At 36.6% G+C, this 23,238-nt stretch overlaps 1 protein-coding gene across 1 annotated transcript in view; it reads left to right on the forward strand.

The window, feature by feature from the left end:
* The window catches only part of CSMD1 (CUB and Sushi multiple domains 1), a 963,767-nt gene that overhangs the window by 382,785 nt on the left and 557,744 nt on the right, over positions 1–23,238 (forward strand). The window lies entirely within an intron of this gene.

Genomic DNA, 23,238 nt, shown 5'->3' on the forward strand with positions numbered 1-23,238 from the left:
AAAAGTACAAGTAGAAGTGACAGACTGCTATGCTTTGTGGATGTTTTAGTTTACATTCAAATTGTGATTTCCTTGTGATTATCTCTTTTTTTTTTTTTTTTTTTTTTAAGAGTGCAAAGCAAATTGTTGTTATAGAAAGATTATGATCTGGGAAAAAGCTTTGTTATTCGTATTATTTAGCAAAGTATGTTTATAACCTGTGAAACCCTTTTGATTTTTATGTTGCTTCAATATGCATTTAAAAAAATGCTAACCTTTCAGCTTTGGAGTTCAAAGTGAGGCTACAGGAATAACCTTCGTTTATTTTAGGTAATCATTTCAGTAAACAAAAGGTCAAGGGGAACCAGCAGCAACATCATCAAAAAACCAGGAGGTAGTCAGTATCTTATTTTTGACTAGAAAATGGCAAGAAAGTGAGAGGTAGAATAGGTTCTGATTCCTCAAACTGTGGAAATTAAGATTAATCTTATTGCAAATAATCACTACAGCACTCTGAGAATTTCTTTAATCCAATTTATAGGAGAGGAAATCTTAAATGTAAGTCAATTTCTTTTGTTAATCATAAACGCAGTCTTTTGCAGTCTCCACACTTAAATAAAGACTGTCTTACAGAACAGCTGAGATAAATGAGTGTCTCCTCTGCCTAGGTAGAATTTTTTAATAGAATTTAAGCTTTGTTATAGGCTGAGGTAAAGAAAAGTGAGAAAAAAAAATGATTATTGAGACAAAAATGAGTGTGTCAGCTTGGAACTGTGAGTTATAAAGTTGGAAACTTTCCTGTAATATAAATTGCTGCTATATCAAAACTTGTCTTTCTGATATTGAGTTATTAAGATGATTGTATTAAAATGCTTTGAAAATAGTTAAAACTTGCAATTAATTACAGAAATCATTATTTAATGCAAATATTTAGACTTGGATTATGAAACATCACCTTCACTTCAGCTGGATTCAGAAGTTTACCCATTCTGAAGGTTTAGTAATAGCTGTTTGGGGTTTTTAACCTGTAAACTTTTGGACCAGCTGAATCTCATTTGTAAGACATATCCTCCCTCATTTGTCATTGCATTACATACCTTTTAAAACAGAGTTAGGTACAATGCTGGCAACTTTGTGTTGGTAACATAATAAACGGAGAAAAAAAGGACCACTTTAAGACATCTTTTAAAATTTTGTCATGTGTTCACAACTATAATAGGACATGACATAATCACCTTTTTTTTTGGGGGGGGGGGGGGGGCGGGGAGAAGGGGGAAGGATGATCACAAACAAACCAAAACCACAACCAGAACTGATATTAAGAGCTGTGGGACCGAGAAGCCAGAGGGAGAAACAAAAAAAAAAGGTCAAACAAACTGTCACAGTAACATGAAAAATGAGTGTCCTGATGCAATAGAAGGTTCTCTACAGAGAATACTGTCATGGAAGATTTTAATTAATAAAAAATAGTGGGGGAGAAAATGGTCAATGAAATTAATTTCCATATCTTATAGAATCACACAACCAGAGAGTACCCAAAACCCAAGGTAAATATAATATTGCTATCATGGGACATCACTGAGTAGTGAAATAATAATAACATTTTATTGTTGGCTTACACTGCCAATATTATAAACCAAATAAAATAATTGGAAAATGTCCCTTCCCTCCTGTTATTTTCTTCAGATGAAACACAATGAAAATGATAGCATTTATCTATACAGACAGAAAACCTGAGGTGAAGAAAGAAAGAAAAATTGATACTTAAGAACAGTAGGAAATAAGACTTTTCAAGCACATTCATTTTTAAAATTTCTGATGTTATCTTTTCATCAGACTATTATGAGTAGTAACAGGATCATATTAAAGGAGTTATAATTTCATAACTTTTGGAATGCAAACTTGAAAAAATATAGGGACAGCTTATAGCATTATTCCTCATTATTTCTCCAGTAGGTGAGGAATGTCTCATGTTCATGAAATATAGTGGCTTTTGGAATACAGTATCTTCTAAATTATTTTCTTCTACTACCAGTTGGTATTTCGTCTGGACTTAGTGACTGCCTTATTTTTTTTGAATTTTTATTTTGTAACAAGCCTCTATAAGTTCTTTAGTATCACTTTATTGCAGACTAGAGGGACATATCTCCTCTTGTATTTTCAGGCAACAGTGTAGATCTGACAATTAGTTTCCCTTTCCACTACTGCAAATACAAGCAAGTTCTATGTGCCATACACAGACAATCTATTAAATGTATGCTTAGAATGAAAGTAAAGGTCTAATCTTTATTTGGCTGTAATTTATGTTGTTAATTACATAAGACAGTGTTTATTTATTTGAGGTATTGAATTTGGTCCTTGAACAAAACACAAGTTTTGATGTTGTGTTAAATGAGTATGTGCATTCAGCCCTGTAGAATTACTACTTACTTATACTGTGAGAAAAAAGAGATTAAGAGTCTATTTAGAATATGTTCCATAATTTCTAATCTTTGTGTATTGACTCATTTGCATCTTATCTCCATGATGTTAGACTTCATCATCTCTTATTTCATATATTTCCTGTAGCTTCAAAACAAAACTAGTCCTTGAAAGAAAGTGTAATATTCATGTTCTGTACTTTAACTTGGTTACTAAAACCATGGGGGAAAATGTGTCAAATTATTGCAATTTCCCTCTATGTGTTTTCTTTTCCAGAAGGCTCAAACCTATCATGCATATGTTAAAATTAGCCTAGGGCCTAGGATATTTGGCAGATAAATTGTTAGAGCAGTATTGCACAACCACCTGCACTTTCCTGTTGTGAATTTTATCCCAATTCCTAAAAATAAGCTTGCCATTAGCTGTGATTTAAGAGCTATCAGTGTATTGTCAGTTCAGGCTGGAACTCTGAGAGAGGACAGCTAAAGAGAAGGAGGAGTGATTATGACCTCCTTGTTGTGAGTGACTCTTTTCATCTATGCAAAATACATCCTGCAAACAAGGGAGCTGTGCTGCCTTGGAATATTCTGTAGAAATTATCTGTTTGAAGTAATAGGAAGGAAAATCTGGGTAAAATGAACAAAGCACAGAGACTCCTAAAGCTCATGTAGCAACATATAGTGAAAAATAAGTTATTGGGATGTAGGGTAGAGAAATCACATTACAAAATATTTTTTTCTCTAAAAAGGAATTCTACAGTAATTTGAAATAAATAATGCATCTTGTAGGTCATAAGTCTGAGTTTGCAAGCAATTTCTCAGTATATAAATTGTGGTTAAAATGGGGTCTGGAAGAAATTCAGTGAATTTTAGCAACTTTCTATGATGGAATATTTGAGTTGTCATTGTTTTCTGTTGAGTGCACTGTTACCTATCAGTCATCTTCCCATTCTAAGTCACACTATAATCTTAGGTCCTATTTCAGCAAAAAATAAGTCAGTACCTGACCAATAACTAGGTTGCTTACTGAGATGTGTTAAAAATTTGGAATAGTGCATACCAAAAGGAATTATTTAATTCTCAGAAATCCCTGGTATCTCCTAAATTTCCAGTGTGGTTGTGTACAGCCATGTGAGGTCAGTTATTTTCTGTTCATTTCAGTGCTATTTTTGCCCGAGTTGCTGTGCAGCAAAGAATGGCAGAGTAGTGCTGTAATAGATAGATAGGTTCCCATTTTGGTTTTGGATTCATTTTCCTGAGAAGGCATCACAGGATTAGTAGCTCCATACATGTCTTTAGTGTACCTTTGCAATGCAAATTAGATAGGTTACTAGCTTGAGCAAAAGTCTCACTAAGAGATTTGGCTATGCCCTGAGTTAAATTAACAAATTTAGACTGAAAATATCTCTGAAAATAGGTCAGAGGCTTTCAGTATGTGAATGAGAGAAGGACTAGGGGCAGGGGGTACCTTGCTGCTGTGGTTAATGCTATAGGCAAGATGCCTTAACTGAAATGCTCAAAATGTCTGTCTGCATTTAATAGGTTACTTGAGTGCTACCTAATCCTGCTGGAGTACTCAAGTTGCTAAATTTTTGCAATTCTGCCTTACTGAGAAGCAATCACCTGCTGTAAAAACTCATAGGGATGGATTAGCAGCTGACAAATCCAGGTGCTGTGTTATGGGGAATTTGAACATTTGCAGTATTGCTTGCTATTCGTCTTCAGGATAATACTGTGTGAAGTAGACTAGAAATGCCAGCACCTCTAAAACTGCCTTTTTCTAACCATTTCTAAAAAATATTTTCAGTGAAGGTGTTTGTATGTTACTATTTCCTGTCTACAAAAAAGTGTTCAACCAAAGAGAGAGAGGGAAAGTAAGTTATAATAAACCAGCAGCTTTTAATCAGCTGTCAGCTAAAAGAGATCTATACAGTACCACAAATAAATTATGGATTTTTATTTTAGAACAGCGAGTTCAAGTTCAGTTCAAATATACATAATCTTATGAATTAATGAAATCCAAAGGAATGATTCCTAAGGCCTAGTTTTCCATGTCCTTTCTCTCAACGCTCTTTACACAGGGTAGATTCCCTGCCTTTAAACTTATGACTTTAGGCTAATAGATAGGAAGCAATTATACCATCATAGGAGTTTGTTCTCTACCTTTACATATATAGTTGTCTATATATTGAACTGTTGACTGTGATGGTGAACTCTCTGCCCATGGTTTATCTTGTAAATGATGCTGAGAGACTTAAGCAGGCTTAGTGAATGTAGAATGAGCTAGGTTCTTTAAGCTCTAGGTTGGTTTTTTCCAACATCAATAAAAACAACAGTTTTTACAACAGGCAGTCAAAGCATTTCCATGAAACAGAGAGGGAAAGTCTGAATTTTCCTCTCACGTTTCTCCAAAACGTCAAGATTTTGGTGTCATGTTGATGTTGACTGTGGAAATACTTGAAATCTCCAAAAGATGGTATTGCTGGAAAATAGATTCCTGCCCAGTTCTTACTTCTATGGAGAATAAGATATCTGTGACATGGTAAAGAGACAGTTCCATCCTTACACAGGAATATATTCTCAAATCATATCTTTCTTTTTTTTTTTTTATATATATTGGAGCTATATTAGCATGTGTTAGTTACCTATCTCCCACCAAAAAACAACCATAATAAATATGCAACTTGTTATTGCAGTTTTGCAGTGAACCTTGATCTCAGCTATCTTTTAGAAGTTATACATTTTGAATATTTAATTTTGGTTTTAGATGCACTGAATACATTACATGTAATTTATTCACCCCCACACCCATCCCAGCTAAGCTAGAAAAAAGAACTTTCTGAGTGTTTTATGACAGTAAGTAGTCAGCACTATTTGATTTCTCTATATTAATTTTGAGTTAGATCAGGTAAAACCATCATAGCCTTTTATGGTATCATAACTGAATGGGTGGATGCAGGGAGGTCTTAGTACCTTAATAAGGCTTTTGGCACTGTCTCCCACAACATCCTTGTGAGTAAGATCAGGAAGTGTGGGACAGAAGAACAGACAGTGAGATGGATTAGGAACTAGTTACAAAATAGTGTCCAAAGAGTGGTGGCCAATGGTGCCAAGTCCAGCTGGAGAGCTATAAGTAGTGGAGGCCCCCAGGGATCAGTGCTGGGTCCCATCCTGTTCAACATCTTCATCAATGACACTGATGAGGGGACAGTGTCTGCTCAGCAAGTTTGCTGATGATACCAAACTGGGAGGCTTGGCTGATACACCTTAAGGCTGTGTGGCCATTCAGTGAGACCTGGACAGACTGGAGAGCTGGGCAGAGAGGAGCCTAATGAGGCTCAACAAGGATAAGTGCACAGTCCTGCATCTGGGAAGGAATAATAAACGGCACCAGTACAGGTTAGGAGGTGATCTCTGGGAGAGCAGCCCTGTAGAGGACAACCTGGGAGTCCTGGTGCTGTGAATATGCCCTCAGAAATGAGAGGCAATGGTATCAGTGAATATATATGTTAGTGGTTTATTTATATATACAAACTCTGCAACGGGGTATTTACAATCACCCTTCACAGGCATTGATATTCAGTTGGTGGAACTGCCTTTACAGAATGCTTATGCATGGGCACTTCAAGCAAATCAAATGATTCATAGAATTTAGAATTGAAACTGATTCGAAAAGTGGCTGGGGAGGGGTTTGTCAGTGACAGGCAACCCTCCACCCAGAGCGATTTGAGCGCTACCCTAACTGAAATTCGGTAAAGAAAGGCTTGGCTTACTCACGAGCTGAGAACGTCATCAAATATTTCCTTGATAGTATGTTTATGGTCCGGAGAATGTGGCATGGATATGCCGTAATAAGGAAATAGAAAATGGTGGCGGGGGGGTGGGAAACAAAGGGGGTTTGAGACACACACACAGAAGCATGTTCTGGAAATATTTGGGGCACAATCCTGGCCATAAGCACCATTCACCACACTTGGTGGATAACAAGTTACCCATGGGTCAACAATGTGCCCGTGTGGCCAAGAAGGCCAATGGAATCCTGGGGTGCATTAAGAGGAGTGTGTCCAGCAGATCAAGGGAGGTTCTTCCCCCCCTCTACTCTGCCCTGGTGAGACCTCACCTGGAATATTGCATCCAGTTTTGGGCTCCCCAGTTCAAGAGGGACAGGGATCTGCTGGAGAAAGTCCAACAGAGAGCTACTAGGATGACTAAGGGACTGGAGCATGGGCCCTGTGAGGAGAGACTGAGAGACCTGGGGCATTTTAGTCTGGAAAAGACAAGATTGAGAGGGAGTTTAGTAAATGTTTATAAACATCTGAGGGCTGGGTGTCAAGAGGGAGGGGACAAGCTCTTCACCATTGCACCCTGTGATAGAAAAAAGGGCAATGGATATAAACTACAGCACAGGAAGTTCCACCTCAATGTGAAGAGGAACTTCTTCATTGTGAGGGTCACAGAGCACTGGAACAGGCTGCCCAGGGAGGTTGTGGAGTCTTCTTCTCAAGGGACTTTCAAGACCCATCTGGATGTGTTCCTGTGTGACTTCTGCTACATTCTATGGTCCTGCTCTGGCAGGGTGGTTGGACTCAATGACCTTTGGAGGTCTCTTCCAACCCCTAACATCCTGTGATCAGTGAGGATGATAAGAGTGAGGCAATGCTATATCATTGACGCATGCGGTAACTTTCTTCTGCAAATGTTTAAGAATCTTAGATCTCTGTAGCACAAACTTTCCATCACAGTAATATGCAGGACCCTTCTTAACTGACTACAAGAAGAATGCATATGATAATTATCCCATAGGATTTCCATTTATTACCCACAATAAACAGGATAATCATCTATTAGAGGCCTCATCTCACTCATTAGTGCACAGAGTTACATTCACCATAACAAGTTACAGCCTCTTTGACATTTATTTTCTTTTCAGATTGTGACAGTGTCTTATCCTATAATTGTTGCCTCAGACCTGCTGCTTCTTGGAAGCTCAAAGTCTCTGCTGCCATAGTATCTCCTCTGTGATCTGAAAACACGAAATTGCTCCTGAGTATGACCTCATCTCCCTTGTTTTGTTTTTTTTTTTTTTTCTCTTTTTAATTCAATTTCACTGTCTTTCTGCATGGAAGAGCTCAGAAATCTGAAAGAGATCGGGCAGTTCCATCTTTATTTCTTCTGGCCTCATACAGAATCATAGAATCATTTTTGTTGTGAAAGACCTTTAAGGTGATTGAGTCCAAGCACTACCCATCTCTACCAAGTCTGGCACTAAACCATGATTCAACCACTTTGCTGGGGAGCCGTTTCAGTGAAGAGGTTTCTTCTAATATCCAATCTAAACCTCCCCTGGTGCAACTTGAGGCTGTTTCCTGTGGTTCTATCACTTGTTACTAGTGAGTGTTTAATCCCCCAACTTACTACAGCCTCCTCTCAGGTAGCTGCAGAGAGCAAGAAACTCTTTACTCAGCCTCCTTTTCTGCAAACTGAACAGCCTCAGTTGCCTCAGCCACTGCTCATATGATCGGTTCTCCAGACTAGAAACTGTATTGTTCCTGTACTTTTGTACAGCACTGAGTATTCTCGGAGATCTCTTTGTGTTTGAACAGCAGCTTCCTATTTTACAGAACCTTTCTTTCTGAAGTTACATTTCACTGTGTTAGGATATGCATCTGAATTCTAAGAGGTCTTATTTCTGAGTTCTCCTCTTAAACAACTTAAGCACTAGTCACCATTATCCACTTACTAACATTCTATAGGCAGTAGAGTGTATTTTCCTCTTTTCATACCTTTCTGTATTTTTTAATGCCACATTGTGTATCACATACTAATCCACTCTTCTCTTCCGCTGCCTCCCTTTTAGTTTGTGTTCCCCTGACCTCTATTATCTTGGTCTTTCAATAAAAATAAACAAGAAGTCAGTAGGACTTAGATCATAGACATGTACAAAGTATTATTACAGGAGATAATATATTCCAAATAGTACAAAATTACTATCTCTCACTGAGGGTACTTTGAAATCTATAGACACTTGTAGTGAGAATGGCCTATATGATCTAGGTTTTTCATGCATTCCATTAAATTTAAATGCTTTGTGACCTTATTAAGCAAAATTGTGCTTAATTGAATTCTTTATTCTCTTTTAGAAAGATTGTTTAAAATGGATTTATAATACTGTATTGATGTTCATGGTGACCTTGCATAGTAACTGTTAAAAAAAAAAACAAAAAACAACCAAACCTGTAAATTTTCAGATTGCTATGCTACTTATGAGATAAAAAAAACTGAGTGCAACATCTTTTCTTAGCTATGACCGCAATAAATGTAAATCAAATATAGGTAAAAAGGTTACAGTCTTGCAAGCCATCCACTAATTGAAAAAGGAATCAATCTTTTCCCTAAGTCAGAAAAACTAGTAAATTTTATTCTTTCCTCTTGTATTATTGGTAGAGCAACTGTTGTCTATGTCTATTCCTACCTTTCCTTCTTGTTCTCTCTCTCCCCTTATCCCTCTGAAAGGGAGCTACAGTCAAATCCATGAAATTGCACTAATGTCAAATCAGTTCACGTTGGATTGGATATCTTCTATGTTGTGTTTTTAGCTGGAAAGCAATTTGTAATGCCTAATAGAGGTATGGCATGTGATTTTCATCACATGAGGTTTCATCATATCCTCTGATCTCATTTCAGATACAGTAGTAGCCCCATTAAACTTTCCAGTGAATATGTGTCCAATTTCAAATACTGTTGATTTGTTGTAGAATCACAGAATTGTCAGGGCTGGAAGGGACCTCAAGAATCATCTAGTTTCAACCTCCCTGCCATGGGCAGTGACACTTTCCACTAGATCAGGTTGCCCGGAGCCTTATCCAGCCTTCAGGGATGGGGCTTCCACCACCTCTTTGAGCAACCCATTCCAGTGTCTCACTACCCGTATGGTGAAGAACATCGTCCTAACATCTAATCTAAATCTATGCTCCTCTAGCTTGGATCCATACCCCCTAGTCATATAACTACCCTCACCAGCTTTCCTGTAGGCCCCCTTCAGATACTGGAAGGCCACAATAAGGTCTTCTCAGAGCCTTCTCTTCTCCAAACTGAACAACCCCAACTCTATCAGCCTGTCTTCATAGGAGAGATGCTTCTTCCCTCTGATCATCCTTATGGCCCTTCTCTGGAAATGTTTCAGCAGGTCTATGTCTTTCTTACAGTAGGGGCTCCAGAACTGGACACAGTACTTCAGGTGGGGTTTCATGAGAGTGGTGTAGAGTGGGGGAATGACCTCCCTTGACCAGTTGGCCATGCTTCTCTTGATGCAGCCCAGGATACAGTTAGCTTTCTTGCCTGCAGGTGTACACTGGCAGCTATGTGTTCATTCTGTCCTGGTACCTCTGGGTCAGCTGATGGTGGTACTTCACCTAAAAAGGTGGTGGGTATACATGCTTAGGGAGATTAAAGCACTTTTTGGGCACAGTGAGCTGGAGTGCTGGACCACGTAAGGACCACAGGTCACTTCCAACCTCAACTATCTTGTGTCTCTATGAACTGTGACCAGGACAAGTTTATTGAGTTCTTTTTACCTTGAGGCTTTTGTACTCTCACAGTCTGCTGAAGTGCAGCTGTAAACCTAGACATTGACTGTATATGTTTAAAATTCTCACATTGATGCTTCATAGAAAATAATATCCAGGGAAATAATTTAACCACTTGAAAGTGGCTTAAGCTAATGGATGAAAAATTTTATATGGCAATTTCAAAATCGATCTACATGTTTTAGAATATGACAGATAGTACTCTGGAGGTACCTGCTGAGGCTATTGACTAAATTTAGTTGATTCCCATATATTAGGTAGTTAAATTATTTGAATGTTCTCTCATCCATATAACAGCCTATTTAAATGAGTGACTACTTGCTGACGTAATTATCTTCACCTATTAAAATCCACACATACAGAACCCCTGATAGTGTAGTGAAGAATGGTTGCTTTTTAATTCATGTCAATATTAAAGTGAAACTGTAAATGGTTAATATGCTTCCAGCACTATTCCTCACATTCCTAAATTTAAATGTCCTGTTATGACTGGAGTGGTGTGGCTCAGTTGGTAGCACATAAGACCTTTAATGGGGAAGGTCGTGAGTTCAAGCCTGCAGTGGGCACTAGTGTCCTCCCTACTCTAGTCATGAGGTCTGTGGTGACAGGTTGGACTCGATGATCTTTGAGGTCTCTTCCAACCTTAGTGATACTGACACTGAACATACTGACTGACTGTCTTTTGTGTATAGTAATGATGGTCATTGTAAGGAAGACAATGATGACCAACTGTTTGCATCAATTTAAAATATGTCATGGAAGAGAATTGTGTTCTGTGTTAGGATTTAATAGATGATTAAGTAACACTATTTTAAAGTACAGTTAGGACCTGGGGTTTATACAGTATCTTGCTATTGCAAACCTCAAGTCACTGTGATTCAGTACATAATGCAGAGGAAGTGCCAAATGTATATAAATAGGTAAACTCTCTTTGGGATAACTCAGCAACTTTTTCATTGTTGACTATAATTGATATTAATGACAATAAACAGTGTTTAATTATCTGACTTCATTTACAACAGTTGTTTCAGCTGTTTTGGTTACCTTCCTCAAGAGTAACTTTAGTGTCTTGACCTGAACAGTTAGCTAACATGCAGTCCAGTGCCAAATGGAATTTTCTTGTGAATGATCCTTTAGCCAAATTCAATTCTGACTTGTACCAAGACAGCAGTACACTAGACCAGGAGAAAAGCAGACATCTACAGCCATATTGGTTAAATTGCTCTTTAGACTCTAATGACCGTATTTCTTCCACTGATTATGGAAAGACACCATATGGATTATGGATGATGCCTACCTGAGTTTAGGTGTCTTAATATTGACTGAGATCCTTTCAAAGCACATTTTTTAGCCTAGAAGCACACTATAAACCTGCATTTATTTATTTATGTATTTATTTGGTGGGGGGGGAGCAGTGGCATGAACTTAGATACCAATGGTCTAGATTTCCAGTTTTAAATCTATACAATTAATTAACCTTTTTATTATTTTTAATTTAAATGCCAATGTTGCTGAGCCATTGCATGTAATATTGTTTTATTTAAGCCTTTGGTGTCGTTACATGGAATAAATGATTATAAACAAATGCAAACTTTCAGAAAATATAGTAATATGTTTCTCTAGAGATCAAGCACAAGGTTTCAATCCTAATGTACTGCTTAGGGTTTTGTCGTTGCAAAAAGAGAGTATGAATGGGAGGATCCCCACATGAGTGACTTCTGTCTTTTCCTAGGAGATTCTTGTAGACATTTAATCGGGCCCAAAGTTGGACAGACATGTTATATCCCCAAGGTATTGTAGGCTCAGTTCTCAGGTCTTGTTGCATCCTGGTGAACTTTGAGGGATGGCTAAAGGACAGCTGCAAGGAAAATATGAAGAAGAAGGTGATTGCATCTTGAGAAGAAGCAACAGGCAATTCCAGATATATATGAAATAAGTTTTATTCTTTGTTATGCACATATTTCATCTTTTTAGGAAATCTTTTGGTCGTAAATGGTAGAAAAATGCCTTGTACTCATGTATGTATGTGTATGTGCTTAATATCTCTTTATATAGGAAAGGAACATTGAAAATTTAATTCAATATTTGCATAAGCAATTATGTTGAAGTTTTCTTACTAACTTCCTATTGGAAAAGCAAAATTTTGTTCAATGATGATTTGCCTGAAAATTACAGCTATGCCATCAGGATGCACTACAGCTCACCTCCATGTAGGTATTTGCAGTATAGATAAGTAGAACTCATATTACTCTATGTTTCTTGTATAGTCAGTGGAAAAAAAAATGGGCACTTTCAGAGAGCTATTCATTTGATCTAAATTAAATATCTACCTTAAGGTAAGAATAGCTCCACTTAACTGCTCATGTAAGAAGCCATAGGTATTTAGTGCTCAACTGTTTGCATGATATTTAAACCCACGCATTTGGATAAATGCATCCTACCAACAGCCTTAAGATTATTTACTGCTTCTACTGAAAATTGAGGTACAAGACTAAACTGGCTGCTGTGGAGGCTTAACTTAGCAGCTTGGAAAGCAGCAAATGGGAAATTCCAAATGGGAAGCATGGCCACATTTACTGCCTTATAATAGTGCATTTATTCTTTTGTTAATGATTTCAATTTCTTTTACATCTATGCATCCTGAATTATCAGATTATTTCTGTTTATGAAAATATTCCCTGCGCTTTTTCTCCGCACAGTGGTTATTTTGGTCGCATCGTTCAAACACCCAAAAAGGAAGCTCATGAAAACATTCCCTCACCCTGACATTAATCACAGCAGTATAAAGTATGGAGCTATCGATTGCTTATAACTGCATCTTTTGAACATTCACAGCTATTGCATTTACAACATGATGAATGCACTTGCAGATGGCTTTGTCTGTAGTGGTCATAAACTCCAGTTAATGGCTGAATTAATCTATAGTAAATGAATAATATCCTTTCTTCGTGATTCTAGGGAATAAACTACTTGTCACATTTTTTCTGCTTTTAAAAAACAAACAACAGTCATAATTCAAGCAAGTACCTATGTCAGCTTCCCAAAATGTGGAAAAGTGCCTTGTATAAATAAAACTATTCACTTTAAAGCTATCATATGAAGAATTTCAGGAATAGGAAATAAGCTGACATCCAATAAGCATTTCATCTTCTGAAGTAAAAGCAAGTTTTTTCACATCCATGCTATGAAAAATTAAAAGGATAGATTTTTTTTCTTTGTCAAAGGTAACAGCTTTCAGAAATCTTCCTGATATTTTTTCCCTCTCTCTCTTTTTTTTTTTTTTAAGTTTATCAGAGGATTTTTTTTTTTCTTTTTGTCTAATCAAGCAAGCAAAAATCAATCTCAGAAAGAGCTGAAAAAAGCTGGTGAAATCCCACCTGGAGAGTTAACTGACTTTAAAACAAATTAAGATCTTAGTAGGCTTCCAAATCTAGATAAAACAAAATTAAAATCAGACTTTTGCAGTTGCCTTAAATGCTGTAACAGGGAAAAAAAGAAAAAAAAAAAAAAAAAAAAAGGAAAGCATTCATCACAGATTCTTTGAATGTTCTGTTTTTCTTCATAATTTCTCCTGAGCTCAAAGGAAAACAAACACTTAATTGTGACCTTTCAGGCTTTAGTCAACAGAGTTTGTTTTTTTTCTATTACACTGCTGCCCAGTAATTGTTTTTACTGTACTTGACCCAAATAAACAAACCCTAATAGAGATCTCACTCTCCAACACCCTCACTGTCCAATGCAGTTTGGAACAGTGCCAAATTTTCAAGAGGTCTCTGCTACTGGTTTTGCTTCATTTATAGACAGTTAAATGGCCCCAGGGTGTGGTACTGGTGGGGAAAGTGTGCACCTCAGGGCCCTTCCCTGAGCAGCCCAAATGAAAAGCCAAGACTAGCAAAATGTACTTACTGATTTAATACTGGCTAATATTTTGATGCAGAGAGAAACATTTTGAGCACATCCCATTAAATACTGAACGGCGTGAGAGTTCCAAAGGAAAAATGCTTCGTATTTGCTTTTTTGTTTGAGTTGATTATCACTAATCAGTGACTATACTGCTTTTGCAACTGCCTTGTGCTCTGGTTCCCAGTATGATAGCACTGACAACACAAATAGCTGTGGCTGGTGAAATTAGCAAGATTGCAGAGCATATTACTGACTGGTACATCATACTGCTTCTCCTCTATTTAAATGACTGAGTGACAGAATTTGTTTCCTGTCTGTTTCTTAAGATACTTTCTAATTATAAAAGGAAGTATGTTAGGAGATATTTTTCCTGTCTGATTTTCATCACAGGCCTTTAAATATCCCAGTATCCCACTATGATTTTCTGATGTTGACAACCCATGCATTCTTTCAGAGTGTATCAGCTGGGCTTTAGTGGTTGTACTGGCTAGCATGGCTTTGTTTGTTTGCATCTTATGATGTGGAATTCTGAGTGAAATCCCACTTTTTGAGAACAGGAAGGATTCCACTTTCTGTTAACTTCATTACATGTATCAATGCTTACTGAAGGAAACACAAGTTCTACTACAACTGGATACATTTATATTATGGTCTGTATTCATCTACAAAGTGTGCATCATGGTTAGATGATTACTTTCACAAACCCTACAGATACATGGAGATATGCATGCCACCAATTTGGGAAAATTGTAGCTTAGATGAACCAGTAGCTGCTGAACGGATTAGATAGGAGAATCCATTTCTGTTGGTGCCTCTAAAAATCACTTAATGACAGGCTGACTCAGCAACACTGATATTGACTTTTAAAGAACTGTAAAACCAATACTCCATGGCATGGTAAAGATATGTCAATAGTGAGATGAAAATATTAAAATCTGAGCAATTATTAATAATGAACATCTGGATATGCTCCGAGTAACAAATAAGCACAGTTCTGAGTGTTGGTAGCTGGTCAGCAGAATCACACTGCAGTGTGCAGCTCTGAATAAAGGTGTTTTCCAAATTGGAAATAAATATTTCTAAGATGGCAAAGATTGTATTCCAACCTGTCATTCTTAATTTCATTCATCCTAACATCTTTTCATAAATTTCTTACTGTGACTGTATTATCAACAGCACTTCCCAGTCACAGAAGTTAACTGTTTTTCATGGAACCCTCTGTTGGCAGTGGATTTACATACACAGCACAAATGTTACTGAAATTGAAGTACAGAAACCTAGTACATTACTAAAATTGAAAAACAAAACTCCAGTACCACAAACATTACTAAAAGTAAAATATAAGCTAGTGATATCAACTAAAAAAGACGTTAGAAATACAGCTGTAGTGTATCCGGAGATTATTGCCTTTATTATTCTTCATTGATCACATAAGATGTTTGGGGTTTTTTTTTTTGGCTTTGCTTTATGTTTTGTTGTTGTGGTTGGTTGGTTGTTTCTTTTGAAATTATTATTTCAGCTTGCATGGAAATTTTTTTAGGCTAAATTGTTACAAAATTTTGTTTTAAAGAATCACAGTTCAATCAGCTTTCTGATAGTTATGATGCTTTTCAGGGAATGCAAAAGCAATGCAAAAATTACTCCTGATAACCCCATTTACCTTTGAAAAAAATGATACTATAAAGAATTATAAAAAGGTAAAAGAATAAAACAATGCAAATTAGGCACTTTCTGTTGTTGGCAGTAGTTTTCAGCATGAAGCCTGCTTTGAGTGTTCTCTGTATCTGAATGTGTGTTTTACTTTATGTATTACAAAGCATGAGATTATATTTACTTTCAGATGTCTAAACACTATTGTATTTTTGTTTATAAAACTATTTTCTAGTTCTGTCAGCAGCACTGCAGTTTTCGAAATGGGAAATTGTTTCAGGATCTTTAACAGCCATCTGTCAAAGTACTCTGAGTTTTGGGAATATTTTTGTAAATTTTACATAACTATGTATATATATTTATGTGTGTGTGTGTGTATATATATATATGCATATATATGTGTGTGTATATATATATGTATGTATGTATGTATGAGTGTGCATTGAAATTTATACTACCCATACTCTGCCAAAAATCTGATCTAGGTAGGCACCTTGACTTGAAAAAGAAATTCAGGAGCCTGTCCTCAGACACTGCCTACTTTTGCAACACTTTGAATTATCTGTCTTCTGCATTTGGACTAAACATCTAAACTTGCATGTGCTCAGAAACGTTTGGCTCTGAGAGAAATGGGCACCACCTCCCACATTTACTCCAATATAGAAACCGAGTGGGAAGAGACACAGACACCACCTAAATCTTCAGTCTCTTACACATACTCAGACTATTTTTAACACATACTAAGTTCAGAAGAAAAAAAAAAAGGGGGGGGGGGGGAGGGAAGCAGGTGTGCATTCTCATTCATGCTGTCTTCTATATCTCCTTTATAATTACAGTATTTTCTTGCTTATATACCATTTTTAGAGCAAAGCCTGAGAATTTAGGTCTTTCTCAGAATGAGTTAACTTAGACCACAGAACAAGCACTTGTCAGAAAAGAGCAAGGTGATGGCTCATATCAGTGAAAAGGCTCTTCTTTGCTGACTGCAGAGTGTGAGAGGGTTTGAAACTATGGATTAACATCTGCTACCAATTTGTCCTTTCCCTTCTGCAGGACTGCCTGAAATACTCATCTGTCACTTCTAGAATTATTGTAGCTCATAGTGCAAAATTTTCAGTAATCTACAAGTTTTTGTTAACTTAAAAAAGCTTGGTGGTAACCTGTGATGATTTGGGAGCTGATAATCACTTCAGATGTCCCAGTAATGAGAGTGGACTTTACTACAAATACAGCAAGGCTCAAAGACAGCTAACCCATTTGAGCGAGTCTATTTTCAAAGAACAGAAAAAGGTTCTCAAGTATTCTCTGTTTCACAAGTTGTTGGGTAGGCATAGATAGTTCCTAAAAAATTACCAAGGGAAGACAGAGAAACAAAGGTCCAGTCATGGGGTATATTTTGGTAGGCTGGTATTCCTTCTCTGTGTCAACTGATTCTGAGAAGGAAGCTATCAGAGAGATTGTACTGAGTACTGGGGATACAAAGCTACTACCAAGAGTGCCTTCTAACTTTTCTGAGAATGAATAGGAAAGATTTGCTTAAGCATTGTCTCCAAAATGTGGCGGAACACAGTCTCAAGCTGCGCCAGGGGAGGTTTAGACTCGAGGTGAGGAGAAAGTTCTTCACCGAGCGAGTCGTTCGTCATTGGAATGGGCTGCCCAGGGAGGTGGTGGAGTCACCGTCCCTGGAGGTGTTCAAGAGGAGATTGGACGTGGCACTTGGTGCCATGGTCTAGTCATGAGGTCTGTGGTGACAGGTTGGACTCGATGATCCTCGAAGTCTCTTCCAACCTTAGTTATACTGTGATAGTTAAGATACACTATGTCAAAGGACACCCTGACCTTCCCCCCCCCCCCCATTAAATTCAGTGGTAGCTTTCTCATTCACTACAGATGTGGTTAGTCTGAATTACAAAAAAATATATTTTCAATTGATTGACCATTCCAATTAAGAAAAAGCACCTCATAAACAACAGTGAATTTTTTTTTTCTTTAATAAATAATCTAAAAAGTTGTTGAAGATTATGGTTTGTAAGGGAGGGAACATACATAAGATACATGGTGGGCTTATTGAAGAGTTTAAAGCACTTTATCTGAATAACTAGTGAGGAATTCTTAACCAGTCAGAAAGATGTGGAAGTCACATGAAATACAGAAGAGTTAATCCTCTATACTACTCATTCTGTGCTTATTATTTATATATTCTGTATGTGTATATATATTATATGGATTTAAATTAATCTTCTTTACGTTGAACATGACTACAATCATTCACAAATGCTTTTGACAGTGTTCCCTATTCATTAATAGGGCCTTTTCCATAGGCAAGTTGCTTAATACTAATAATACTAATTTCCAAACTGGAGAAGATCTTTATGTGTGCTCTGGAAGGGACTGCATGTCATGTACAGTCATTGAAATATGGTATAATGAACGGGCTCTCGGTAGGAGTTACCTTGAAACACAGTTTTGAGATTTTAGTCCTCTCTTGTCGGTGCTGCCCTTAGAGAATCAACTCTCGAGACATTTACTGTTTTACTTTCTACTCTGAGGAACTTTCCTGCTGATAAAAGAGGCATAAGTGGGGAAAAATTTGCTGTCCTAGGCTTGATGGGTTTTATTCTAATGCCCAGTGTAAAAACAGATGCAAAACACTTTGTAAATCAGAAAGGAACAGTCTAGAAATATACCTAGAATATGTCCAGTTATCTAAGAATCTGGGAGTTTCATCCTTTTTTATGTACTTTTTGTAGCATGGCAATGAAAAGCATATTTTATTTAAACATATCTCTAAAAGCAGTATTTGTATAAGAAAAATATTTCATAAGGAATTTATAATTTACAAAAGACTTTTAAAAGTCATCTATAGTATCTACATGTCAGATTCACAGAACATACTCCTCATCTCTGCAAATTAAAGGGTTGAGAATATGGACGCTTTGAGTCTGATTCAGATAAAATTATCCCCAGCACAGTGGGTGAGTATCAGTTCTTCACAGCTGAGAATGATTTTCCTAATTGTGCTGTACTCAGCAGCTGCAAAATCCCTGAGAATGCATCTTACTCTTCTTTCAGGAGCAGCCTGGGTTTGCCCTGCCTGGCACATGCAGTTTGACCCCTCATCTCTCTTATACCCATCTTGATGGGGGTTGCTGGAGATTCTCAGTTTCTGCAAGTCTTCTATTATTTTTGCTTCTTTGGAAGAAAATTGTAGAGACTACAAGAAATGCATTAAGAATCATCTCCTTACTGACTGACAAATCCCTTTAGAACGACTCAATGAACCTTTAAATAATGTATATTCTGTAGCTGCCTCTGTATTTATGAAGATAATTTTCTGAAACATTGCCATCTAGTGGCATTTTACACGTGGAGCTGATTTTGTGATTCTAAATCCTTACTTCATGATGTATTTTCTTAAAATTTCCTTCAGTGGCCAAAAGTGATACCCTCCAGATATATTTGAAAAAGGAAGGGGAAAACAACAACAACAAAACACAGCAAAACAAAACAAAACCCCACAAAACAGAGAGAGATCGAAAATAAGAGTCATATTACTCATTTTATCAGGCGTATGGATCAACCTGCCTTAAAGCTGACTATATTTCAAGTAAAATGTTATTCAGGATTTCAATTAAATATTAAGCAGACATTTAAAAGCAGTAAAGCTAAACCTGTAGTCATATAAGATTACCCATCTGTTTTTCTGAAAAGAGCCTGAAGGTAGGAACTTTTAAATGGGTCTGACATATTCCTCTGATGACTTGGAATAACAACATTGCATTACCTGCTTGTGGGCATATTCTAAAATATCAAATTCTTGGTGCTGATGTTTAAAACATGATTAAATAATTGGTTACTCTTATTTCAAAGAAAATTATCATTTTTTTCAGGAGTTTTGACTCATCTGCTCCAACTAATTTAAAATTGTATGAACTGCAAATACTATTGTTAATCCCAGAACAGAAAATTGACTCATTTTAACAAATACAATTAGTTCTGATGAACGTTAACATCAGAAGTGATAAAGCTATCTCATTGGAAATGCATTTAAATATAGATATAAATGAGAGAATCTTTATACAGCTTTTGTCTTGTGCGTATTTATGCACATTTAACATGCCCAAGTGTGTATATACTTCTAAGCTCTTGCACATATACACATTATTTATGCTTATGTGAAAATGCTTGAATACTCAATATAGTAATTAAGACATTAACAATCGCCCATTCAAATGTCATTCTTCTAGATAATGAAAAGATTTATTCCCATTCCTACAATAATTCTGTCCATGACAGCCTTTGCAAAGCTTATTCAGGAATCAATGCCAAGAAGTCTTGGACTGGTTGAAAATGAAAATGAAAATAAAAGTTCTAAGCTAAATGTAGAAGAATGTATGGTTTGCCCAGATCTCAGCTATACTTTAAATACATAAAAAAGATGAATAGCAGGTCTGACACAGAAATATCAATAACATACAGTTGGTAGGATGTTGTATGATAGTTGTGGTCTGTTTTTTTGGTGTTGTTTTTGGCATCAGGTATTCTATCTAGTCTTAAAGATATCTGCAAATATATCCATGTGGCACTTAAGAGATTCACAATTGCTAGTATGATTAGAAATTTGTCTTAGAATCAATTTTTAAGGACTTAAACCCTATTTGGAAGCCTTATATTTGTTTATTAACCACTGAGTATCTCCTCATGAGATGACCTTTACCTCTGTGTCAGGATAGCAGTAATGCCAACATTACAAACATTTCTTTGGCATGGGTCTGGGATGAAACATTATTTGTAAATAGCAAAGTCAAATGTACACAAAACTCACCCAATGATGTCCACAAGAAAGTTAGCATGCTAAGCTACCATTTTGTTGTCTGTGCAGCATCAAATAACTACACAGATTTCAGCAGAAATATAGATTTCAGTTAAATTTAGTAGACTGATATGTGAATAGAGGGATCTGTACTGATAGAGATTATCTATTGATATGTTGATTAGCATGGCCATGTGCTGTAACTGATATTAAACATGAATGAGATGTATTTAATACATTTGCTTGGAAAGTACTGATGCAAATATTGTAGGCAGTGTAACAAAGATTAAAATATACTATTTATATAATGCCAAGCACTCACAATATAAAAAATATTACTCATAATTCAAGTGCACAGTTCACAGTGTGAGTGACATGGTAAGCTTTAATAGTTAAAATGTTTAAAATATATATGCTCCCACCAAAATACCTGAATATTATTTAGGTGATACACTGATAGGAGTATCTTGAAGCTTCCTATTAGCATGTACATAAATCAATCAGTAGTGTATATCATTCACTGCTTATTGTGGTAAGGAAAATATCAGGGAATTAATATGAAGTGATTTAGCCTTGTGTAGTGCTGAGGGAAGTAAATACAGTTTTATTGAGGTGAAAATGAGGAAGATGAAGAATGGCTTGAGAATAAATGTCTCTGATATGGAAAGCAGAAGAAATAGTTTTCTCAGTCATAACTGGTAAGAAAGGTAACTGGTGATATAGGAAAAGGAACAGCAGCAATGCAGGAAGTTGGAGATAAAGAAAAAAAAATGTGAATTTCAATTATTTGAAACTGAAGAAACCACATCCAGAATGGAACTTAAGACAACAGGGAGGGATTTAAGGCCAAAAGAGCCAATAGTCTGGGGAAAAGGTATATTGTGTAAGGCAATTTGTGAACTTCTGAGTAATTTTTTGTGGATGCCCTCTGCAGCCAGGTTTGGTAGGTTGAAATTTCCCCCAACATAAAATTGCCGGACCAGCTCAGCTGGAAGCAAATGAAGCTCTATTTACAAGCAAAACTGCAATCTGAAATATCAAATGCAATGAATATGTAGAAAATATATAATATTTGCATATATTTGCCATTTGTAAACAACACAAGAACCCTCCCTGCACAAAACCAGGAGGTTACCAACAGCTTCCCCCTCCCTGCTCCCTTCCTCCCGTGTACAAGTTAAAAGAGAGAAGGGTAGAGAGTAGGCTGTTAGTACTTAGCCACAACAAAAGAACACAGCCAAGGTCAGCAGACTAGCAGAAGCAGTAGCTAGTATCTGCCAGAGTGAGAAAGCGAAAAAGAGAGAAAGTTAATTTATACAACTGGCTTATTTTAGATACCAGGCCAATGGATTTATTTAGACCTTATCATTATTTTTCTTTTTGCATCCAATGGTAAATTATTTACATTCTATCACTTTCGGTTCAAGATTTGTGGAAAATTTCCTAGGCACAGTCTAAAAGTACCACACCAGGCATTATCTTTCATTTGGATTTTAAGTTCAAAATAATGCAGAACACCAAGTAACAGTATGCACATATTATGGTTTCAGTGGTCCATGCTGGAATACGCATCAGGTGGAAAAGGCAAATGTTAAAGTCCTCACTAAAGTGCTGTTTAACCTTTGTGTTACTTATTGTTGAGGGATTAGTGGTCTGACTGAGAGTTTAAGAAATATTCTTCTGAGAGTTAATGTTGACATGTGATCTTAAATTTTCTACACTGTAGCTACCACCTGCTTGGATCTGAAAACTAGGCATGTGTTTTAGGTAATGGGAAAAAATTGGGCAGCTGAAAATTGAAATTGAAGTGGAAATAACATCCTGTGACCATAATAATGCTCTGAGTTATGATTTGGCATGAGAGCAGTTTCTCAGCTTTATAGCTTCTGGTTTTGGCTGAAAACGATGTTTTGCAAGGTGGAATTGCAAGCACGGGGCAAGTGATGTTAAGAGTATGTTCTCAGATTGCCTTCACGACATCCAGATTACCAGTGTCAGCATATATTGACTGTGCCTCCCTGTTCTGTCCAGAAATATAATACTGATTTTTTTCTTCTTTTCAGTCTATTTGGATGATGTTTCAGTGAATCTTTCATGAGATTTTAGATGCAGTCTTTTCCACACCAAATGGAAAACAACAGCCTCAGTTTTTTTGAATTTGATCAGATATTGAATGTATAGAACTCATACATTCACTGCAAGGAATGAGGAGAGCTCTCTAATTGTTGCCATGACCCCATATAGCAAATTTGAGTGGACAGATGAATATTCCAGACAACCATAAGCAAATTGCTTCTCTTTCATCCCCAAACTAGTGTTAATCTTGAGTTTTTGACCATTTTCTGAATGATTTTTTTTGATTATATTGACAGGGAAGATCAACATTTCCACTGACTTTTGTTCCTGGAAACTTTTGTTTGTTTATTACCATTCCTAAGCTAAGATTGTACTCCAAGATACCTTATTTCTTCTCTCTCTTTTTTTTTTTTTTTTAATATATGTATGTTTTTTACAGATTATTTTGATTTTTAATTGTCTTATGATTCAAAAATACTTAAATTATTTTCATCTTCCAAATTCTTCCCCTCTAAAGCTTGTCTGACCCTTGTATCGGTGAATACAGGACTGGGAAAAGAAGAGAGTCCCAGTGCCCATCAGGCACTGCCCACAGCCTCAGCAGAAAAGTGGAAGAGCGTAGATGTATTGAGAAAACATTAACGTGCTCGTATTTTGGAAGACAAATGACTAACAATTGCTCCCTCAACATGCTTGCTTCTAACTACTACCTTTTAATAGAATAATTAAAATCACATGAAAAAAATACTAGGTATGAAAAAGCAATAAGAAATGTTCTACCATGAGCCTTATGTTTAGAAATAATTTTGAA

Source organism: Dryobates pubescens, chromosome 3 (genome assembly GCF_014839835.1).
Source record: "Dryobates pubescens isolate bDryPub1 chromosome 3, bDryPub1.pri, whole genome shotgun sequence".
Classification (NCBI taxonomy): domain Eukaryota; kingdom Metazoa; phylum Chordata; class Aves; order Piciformes; family Picidae; genus Dryobates; species Dryobates pubescens.